Below are 9,801 nucleotides of genomic sequence, written 5' to 3'. Positions count from 1 at the left end.
GCTACTGAATTTCAGCTTGCGCGAAAAACGAATTGAAATAATTTATTGTAAACGTGAACCAGGAACCACGGAGCGCTTATCCTGGAAGTCGAGAAATTTTATTAGCGGACCGACAGCTACTGAATTTCAGCTTGCGCGAAAAACGAATTGAAATAATTTATTGTAAACGTGAACCAGGAACCACGGAGCGCTTATCCTGGAAGTCGAGAAATTTTATTAGCGCACCGACAGCTACTGAATTTCAGCTTGCGCGAAAAACGAATTGAAATAATTTATTGTAAACGTGAACCAGGAACCACGGAGCGCTTATCCTGGAAGTCGAGAAATTTTATTAGCGGACCGACAGCTACTGAATTTCAGCTTGCGCGAAAAACGAATTGAAATAATTTATTGTAAACGTGAACCAGGAACCACGGAGCGCTTATCCTGGAAGTCGAGAAATTTTATTAGCGCACCGACAGCTACTGAATTTCAGCTTGCGCGAAAAACGAATTGAAATAATTCATTGTAAACGTGAACCAGGAACCACGGAGCGCTTATCCTGGAAGTCGAGAAATTTTATTAGCGCACCGACAGCTACTGAATTTCAGCTTACGCGAAAAACGAATTGAAATAATTTATTGTAAACGTCAACCAGGAACCACGGAGCGCTTATCCTGGAAGTCGAGAAATTTTATTAGCGCACCGACAGCTACTGAATTTCAGCTTGCGCGAAAAACGAATTGAAATAATTTATTGTAAACGTGAACCAGGAACCACGGAGCGCTTATCCTGGAAGTCGAGAAATTTTATTAGCGCACCGACAGCTACTGAATTTCAGCTTGCGCGAAAAACGAATTGAAATAATTTATTGTAAACGTGAACCAGGAACCACGGAGCGCTTATCCTGGAAGTCGAGAAATTTTATTAGCGCACCGACAGCTACTGAATTTCAGCGTTGTCGCGAAAAACGAATTGAAATAATTCATTGTAAACGTGAACCAGGAACCACGGAGCGCTTATCCTGGAAGTCGAGAATTTTCTATAGCGCACCGACAGCTACTGAATTTCAGCTTACGCGAAAAACGAATGGAAATAATTTATTGTAAACGTCAACCAGGACCACGGAGCGCTTATCCTGGGAAGTCGAGAAATTTTATTAGCGCACCGACAGCTACTGAATTTCAGCTTGGCGCGAAAAACGAATTGAAATAATTTATTGTAAACGTGAACCAGGAACCACGGAGCGCTTATCCTGGAAGTCGAGTTTCACCGCGTAGGCGAGACCCGAAGCGCGGGATCCGGAGGGTTGAGAACCCGGTACTCGAAATACGTAGCGGACCCGAAGCGCGGGATCCGGGAGGTTGAGAACCCGGTACTCGAAGTGTGCGGAGCGCGACTATCAACCGTCCGCTCTACTGCGCGGTTGTTACCAGACTGAGGAACTCGCTAGCCGATTTAGATTGGTTGACGTCACTTTCCGAACATCCGAAAATTCAAACTTTGGTTTCGAACTGTAATACTAGGTATGATGATGTATGATGTATGATGTATGATGTATGGATGTTGATGTACGATGTAGATGTATGATGTATGATGATATGATATGATGTATAATGATTCTAGTGTCACATTTCATACAAGAAATACACACCTTACTCTGTCTGCCGATTCCAGACTCAAGCCGGGCCTGGCCCTTCGATGACTGAAGATATATCCCTTACTTAACGGGTCAGCCGATAACGCCGCCGTTCTGCGACAGTTGGATGATGAAGAATTTTGCTCGTATCTTTCAAATGTGTGTTAAAATACACTCGAAGTGTTAAGAAGCTTCGTTCTTTCTCTTCCTATCACCTCTTTAGGTCTTTAAATCATTACGCAGCGTTAAATACTATCTCATATACGAAGCATCCATTTCATCTCGTTCAAAATTAGCGCATCCGTGATGTATTACAGTTACTCTGAATTTTTTTCCATCCGAATACTTTTCGAAAAACAATTTTGCTTCTCTACCCAACGTAGATACTTCACTCTCGACTAGCTAGAACAGCGTTTTGGTTATATGCCTACGAAAATTCAAGATCGAGAGAGCAAATGAAAAGTTGTTGAAATAATTAGGAATACTAATGTTATGGAATACATCGAGCGCGCGTCGAATAGAATCCCATTTCGAAGTGAATAATTCTTTTCTTTTCATATAATAGCTAATCTAGTAATATAGGTAAATAGGATGGTTGGAGGTGTTCGGAAATGGTAGGACATTTCAAAAGTTAAGGCTGACACCCACTGCACCGCGGCGGACCGCGGCGCAGTTACCGTGAGATGCGCCCACTATAGTCGCGTGACCACCCGCCGATACTGTTTCTACGAAAAAGAGATATTTATCAATTATCTGATGACCACGATTTGTCTCAGTCGTCATGGGCACACAATAAATAATCATGCATATTTGCCACTACTTTTTGATTACTCATTATGGATAGCTCGGATGAAGAAGTGTTTAACACGAAAAAAAATTACTAACAATTGTCCATCATAAATTCGATAAAAAGGAAAAAAGGATTAAAAATCAACCGACAATGCTCATCTTTCGCCAGAATTTTTGTTTCTACCTAAACTATTTCGGGTGTGGCTCGTTGGAAAATCGTAAATTTTTTTATTTTGAAACACCCTATTATACATATAATATATGTATAGTAAAAATGAAATAAATTTTAGCTCAAAATATACTCTCTCATTTCTTATGCATAAAAATTAATTCGCAAAATGAAAAACAGTCTTCATGAAATCAGCATCATACCCGAACAATGAGAAAAAAATAAATTTTTTACATAAAATAATCCGTTGATCATAACTTGTTGTTCTAAAACTCACATTTACTTAAATTTCTTTAAAAATGAAGTAATTACTTGCGTAACATTTATTTAATATCCGTAGGATTTATTTAAGATGTAAAAATGAATACATTTATTTTTCGCAAGAACAGCGGAGAGAATGAAAAGAATCCTTGTAAACCATAACCATTTACATCAAAGTAACGTAGGTTTCCCTATTTTTATACTTGGGATGAATTTCGGCATCGGTCGGGTGTTCACACTAGACGACGGCGATGCGCGGCGATGCGCGGCGCACCGCCGAAATGTTCCCAACCTGGAACTCGCGAAAAATTGCCGCCGTCCGCCGCGGTCCGCCGCCGTCTAGTGTGAACACCTATATGGATAACTGTATGAGCGAAAATTTCGCCGCCGTCCGCCGCCGTCCGCCGCGGTCTAGTCGGCGTCAGCCTTAAGAGGGCATATGATCGCTGATTTTCCCGCCACTTCTTATTAGAACTAAGCAAATCGGAGAAATTTCAGCGAAAACGACTCCTGGTATCAGGAGCACAGGAGAACCGAAGAGCTCTTCCAAAAACAGGGACACATCGACTGATTGATTGACTGCATGTGATATGGACGCTGTATGACTAAAGGCATGCATGCTCCGAGTATCAGGAGCGCAGAAAAACTGAGGAGCTCTCCTAAACACAGGGACACATTGATTGACTGCATGTGATGTCGACGCTGTATGACTAAAGGCATGCCTGCTTGCTTAAGAGGGCATGTGATAGCAAGTTTTTCCGCCATTTCATCTTAGACTAATGCGAAACGGAGAAATTTCAGCGAAAACGACTCCTGGTATCAGGAGCACAGGAGAACCGAGGAGCTCTTCCAAAAACTGGGACTGATTGATTGACTTATTGTGTCGTTGATGCTGTGTGTCCATATGCATGCCCGCTTTGCCTGAAAGATCGTCCGAGTACTTGCATCAATCTTTTTCCGTTTAAATACAATGCAAGCCTCTGAAATTAGTTTCAGTCTCAAGTGGAAAACTATGTTTTTGATCAGGAAAAAATCCATGAAAAATTCTTGATTGCCGCACTGTGACGTTAATTACTGATTTTCTCGCACATAATCACTTCATGCAGTGCACCCTACGCATTGCTTGACCAACCGAAAATAACTTTTTTTTCAAATTTTAAACCGGAAATGCATCAGTATGGTTTGGAGATTATATGGTCGCATGAAGTTAGTATTAAAAATCTCAGCCTATGCATCGAGTATCTGTTGTCACGTGCACTGCCCATGCCTGACTTCATGCTATTCTAAAAAAATAATTGCAACTCAACGTTAACTTGAAGTTTTGAATTCTATTCCCACGTTAAGAAACCACAGGAAAGTCAACTACTCATATTTTTTATTTCTTCCACTCTTGTTCATGAAATATTGCCATTATAATGTACTGATATATAATCAATAAACATCTCCTTCCAGTGTGACAATCTAATTCAGTCCTATTGTGTCAGTTATTCCGTTGCATGTGTTGTGATATAAATATCACTACGAAAATGTCGTGCTTCTTTGGAACAAGTTCTCCTTCAATTGGTGGACATTGACTGTTGAATCGTCAGGTGAATTCTGCTGTCCCGTTTGTTCTGCAAAATCACGTTGATACGGCGTTGGAATGAGTTTATTCTAGGATTTTTTAAAGCCCACAAAAATTTATGGAAAAAAATTCGAAGGTGTTTGCATCAGTCGCTTCTGTAAGTTAATTGTAGGAGCTTTCTAATACTAATGGGAATCATAGGATATCAAAGAAACAACATTGAATAAACGTATAAAATAAGTTGTGTCATAAGATTCTTGATTAACACAAATAACATCAAAGAGAAATAGTAAAAGTAAAATTCATGAGAGGAATGCCTGGACATCGTATACGTTAAAGAACTTACAGTAATCGTGTTTCACCTTTATCCTGTAACCTTACTTGCTAAATCGTGGAAGCCAAAAACTTCCCTCAAACTTCATACATCATTAAAAATATTACAATGATAATACGTAACATTTTATCCATTAAATATCACTCCTCTCTACCCAAGTTCCACTTATTTTCTACGTTTAACACATCAAGTTCATACGTAAATTAAATAGCTGAGGCCATGACTCAAGAGACGTTTAAATAAAAATATAAAATAAGTTGTAGGTACAAAATTCTTTAGTTACACAAATAAGATCAAGGAGAAATACTGAAACTAAAATTCATGAGAGGAATGTCTTAACGTAGTATACGTTAAAGAACCCGTTGTAATTGTTTTGCGCCTTTATTCTGTAACCTTACTGGCTAAGTCGTGGAAGCAAAAATCTTCCCTCAAACTTCATACATCACTAAAACTGTTACAATGATAATACGTAAAATTTTATCCATTAAATATCACATGTCTCTAGGCAAGTTTCATTTATCTTCAACTTTTGACACATCAAGTTCATACGTAAATTAAATAGCTGAGGTCATTGCTTGAGAGACCTTTTCACGCTGTAAAACGTATCATCAAATTTCTCACTTTATCACACTATCCATCCCGAAAGAGGTCCATTCTAGCTGCAGACAGTTTGACGAGCTCCGTGGCGTGAGGTGGACGACGACGAGGACGAGAATGGTTGCGGCACCGTGGGAATTTGGAGAGAAATGCAAGCCGTTGCATTAGAGGGCCTCCAGGCTAGACTGCGGCGACGGAAGGTGAATCTGTAGGTGGTCGGTAGCCATGCTTGAATTACACATCACTGAATCGGCCTGTAAGAATGATCGATTCTTGTTATTCAACATTTTAGTTACAATAGCGCACTCCGATAAAACAAAGTAGAATAAGAAAGATACGATAAAATGCATGTTTGTTTCAGGTTACTAACAATTTTGCATTGCGAAAACTTTTCCCAATTTATAATTAAAAATTCAGTGAAAATATAACCAGCGTTTCAAATACATCTCGATAAAGTTGTTTTCGAAGATGTACAAACAAAAATACTTGAAATCCCTGTAGAAATTGCTTAACGGAATAAAAGTACTCGTCGTTGAAATTATTCAAAGTAACCTATCCTCGGATAAAATATTCGCAAAAACTTAACACGCTGTTGTGGATCCGTTCAACGGTTTCTGAACAGTTTTGCAGAACTTGCTGAAACGATTTTACCTTAAACGAGAAATATACGAAAGAAAATCATCAAATTATAGCCATCAATAGTTACTTTATTCTATCGGATAATGAAATTCTATCACGATTGTCAAAATATATTTGAATGCGATATTCTTAGATAATTTTTGAGAGGATGCAGAGAAAAAATGTAAAAAACATTGAAATATGAATTATCTCCACGATGTTAGAAAATAAGTAAGGCAATTTCAAGCCAGATATATTTTAAATATAGATTGATCTCTAGAATCAGATTTCTGAAATATTGTTAGATAATCTTGGACAATTAAATTCCCGAAGGGTGTACTAGAGCGTAAAAAGCATAGAAACGTAAAAATAAAAAAAGCTGAAAGTATAAAATCTTCGGAATTCAATACAAGAATGCAGACAACCGAAGCATAAAATAACAGTGAATAACATAAAAATAAATATATGGCAAATAGAAAATATACGGAATAGTCATTTTTATCTTCAAATGTATACGATTTTCGGCTTAGCGAAATCGTACGGATCATATACGTATATACGCATCTTTGATTTTAATTTATCCACCGTAAAGTATCAATTCCAAATTTCTATGCCGCGCAGTCTGTACGTACAGCAAAAATATGTAAAGAGAAAAACTGTAAGATATTTATTGAAAAATGATTGAAAAAAATAAATAAAAAAAAAAAACAACAACAAGAAAATCTTGGGGTTTATAAAGGAGATACGAAGATATTACAGTCCGGAGAGGATAGGCGAGAGAGGAGAGGAGAAGGCAGATTATAGGAGCGTCGCCGCGCCTGCACGCACTCCGTGGAATTGATCCGGCGCGGTTTGGCCGGGTCGCCATGAACCCAACCCTCCGCACCCTCCGACCACCCCCCCTCCCCCCCGGGTAAAAGTTGCGTGAGTGTGAGTTGGCGGGGCAGGCACGAAGCAGCAGCGGAGGGTGGTTTTTGCGAGGGGTGCAAAGGTGTATGCGGGCCGACCTCAGAGGGGAAAAACAGCGCCGGGGGTGCGACGGCGGCTAGGCGGGAGCAAAAAGTAGAAACCGCGCTCCGATTGGCGGGGCGAACTCGAGGGGGTCGGTGGGGGTGGGGGTGGAAGGGTGGAAAAGGGGTGAAACGTAGCGCGGTTTAATGACGCCGGTGTCATGCGAAACGCAGCCCTTATATTCTGTCCCGAAAGCACACCCCCACCCTTGCAGGCTGCTCGGACGGATGCCCGAAAAATTTCCTCTCTTCTACAGAGCTGGCTAGCCGCCTTTGCAGGAGCTGCTGAGGGCCGATTGCGCGGCACCCTGGACCACCACCACCACCACCGCCGCCACCACCCTCCGAATGTCCTCCGAATTTACTCATTTGTATGTGCGAGTGAACGAGTGAGTTAGGATATGTGCTCGGGGCGAAGCCCGCCTGTGCCTGTAACGGCGAGACGGGGTGAAAAATAGGAGGCCTGATGTGCGTGTGGGTACTTCAACCCTAAACCTGATTAACGTATACCCTCTCCCAGAGGCTCGGTGAGAAGAAGAGAATGAGAAAAATCCGATTTTAGGGATGGGGAAGAGAGCGAGAGAGAAAGAAAAAATAGAAACTGATCACTGGACGCCGAATTTCGCCTCGCCTTTCACCCTTCAAGATTATCTCCACTGGGTTTGAGAAATTCATGCAATTCACACGTACTCTAAGAAATATTATATTCTACACTGATCTCTCTACAGGTACTACTAATTAGAAGCAAACGAGATCGACACCGGCGCTTCGATAGCCTAAAGGGAACTAATTAGCACGTAAGCGTTCCTACAGAAACTGGGATTTTGTTGTTGTTGTTGTTTTAATTTTTTTTTTTGTTAAGAAAATAGAAATAACACATTTTTTAGTCCATTGATTCGAGTAAGTATATAGTGAAAAAGAGCAAAACATCGTACGATTTTGTTCACGAGGCGCATTAATTCAAACTTTCCCACACCGTGTACCATGTGACTAAGTCTGTTTCTGATAGACTATCACCCACATGATCCGTTAGTTTAACGTCGGGTATTGCAGCGCTAATGCCTGTTTTAGAGGATTCTAATCGGAACAATCTGTCGTGTGATGGAAGCATAGGAGTCACCCATCCAGTTACTACAGAGATCGATGATAATGTGTAACAAGGAAGCAAACCCGATCTTTTTAGACCGAGCATATGCAATACGATTCGTAAGTGAACCGAAGACAAATATTGTTGCCAAATAAGTTGCCTCCTTGTTGCACACGATTCTTTGTATAAAAAGAGTGTGTTACGCGTGAGAATATCAGATTTGTTGGTTCTCGCGTTACGTAAAACATAAGCCTATAACTCTTGAACCACCTATAAACGCCATTCTTTGAGATTACGAAACAATCATTCGCCATTTCGAAGAAAGCTTTACAACAAGGTTTCATTAGCTTATTTCACACAGCGGTGACAAATAATTATTAATACAATACAGGTACCAATTTTATGAAATAAGTTTACAAGATCAGCAAAAGCCTGATAAAGATTCGAAGCAATTATTTACTGCGTTGCAAAATTAATCAGACAATTTTCGCGTCAAATGGAACTAACATAAATTAATATCCCTGGAATCTAAAAATTAGGATAAATGAGTTTCATTGTCTCAGTGAACGTAGGATGTCAAATTTTTATCGTAACTGCAAAATCCCTGCGCGTTTTTTCGAAAATTTGAAAACTTGTCGAATTCACGCTAAACCCTAGACACCAAAAAAAAAAAAAAATTCGGTTATTCTAATGCACAGAAATACAGCCCAGAATTTTCATACACTGTATGATTTTCTCGAGGTTTAGAAAAGCTGATTGGGTGGTAATAGGAGCTTTTATAACCATAATAAGGCTTTACGCAACCCTGGAGATCGCGGACATATAATTGCGTCTGTGCGAGGCATGGATGAGCGGTGGTTGACTGCTAATTGAACTCGTTTGTTCGATTGCTTGCGCTGCTGCTGTCTACGCATCTCTGCAAACCAACGAACACACGTCCACAAATGCACAAAAGCTCGAATGAGATCTTCGCCTGCACCTTTCGTTTCTCCGCTTTATTTACCGTAAATTTCGAGGGGTGGGTGGAGGCTGATGGTGAATAGATAAAAGAGTGAGAGAGAGAGAGAAGAGAAAGGAAATAGACGACATAGAAAGAGGAATGAAATCGCCTGCACGTATAGCTGCGGAATTAGCAAAAGCTTTCGGCTTGCGTTTCAAACGCCCTGTGAACTTGGCTCTGCGACTTGTTTCGAATTGAATTTTGATTAATCATTACCGTTTTTTTTTTTTTTTAAATAGTTACTCGATACTGTACGATAGAAAAAAATCTGTAGTCATTTATACAGAGCCATAAATAAAAAAACAAGATGCTTTGAATAGAAAAAAAACTCGCGAAATATTTTCCTGGTTAATTTTACAGGATGAAAAATACAGACAAATTTCAACTCCTATTCGGTATTACAATTGTTTGTTCTTATTCTCATACATATATATATATATATATGTATAGAGTAACATTGCAGATATAAATTTGACAAGATCAGGAATCATTTTTAGATAACGAATTTGAAATGTTTGATGCAAACTTCATATAAATAAATATCAACGAGCATACTTTGACGCATAATATCATTGAACTTTTTCAGTTCTGGAATATTAAAACCTGCGCATCAAAAATCAACGCTGTTGTGTAGTAGCTATACTAAAACCGCGAGTACGCCGGTATAATAAGACAAAAATGTACGAAGACATAAAAACGACAAGACATTGCAAAAAGAATGAACATTGATACGGGAAAAACTGCGTTTTCAGGT

At 39.6% G+C, this 9,801-nt stretch overlaps 1 long non-coding RNA gene across 3 annotated transcripts in view; it reads right to left on the bottom strand.

The window, feature by feature from the left end:
* Positions 1 to 4,649: 4,649 nt before the first annotated feature.
* LOC124222840 (uncharacterized) overlaps positions 4,650 to 9,801 on the bottom strand; it is a 126,234-nt gene continuing 121,082 nt past the window's right edge. For all 3 annotated transcript variants that reach the window (XR_006884124.2, XR_006884122.2, XR_006884123.2), the window contains one exon: positions 4,650 to 5,586. This is a non-coding gene — a long non-coding RNA (uncharacterized lncRNA). The remainder of the gene's footprint in view (positions 5,587 to 9,801) is intronic.

The sequence above is a fragment of the Neodiprion pinetum genome, chromosome 7, assembly GCF_021155775.2.
Source record: "Neodiprion pinetum isolate iyNeoPine1 chromosome 7, iyNeoPine1.2, whole genome shotgun sequence".
NCBI lineage: Eukaryota > Metazoa > Arthropoda > Insecta > Hymenoptera > Diprionidae > Neodiprion > Neodiprion pinetum.
Note: the sequence above shows the minus strand (reverse complement) of the source record. Positions and strands in the feature narration are given on the sequence as shown.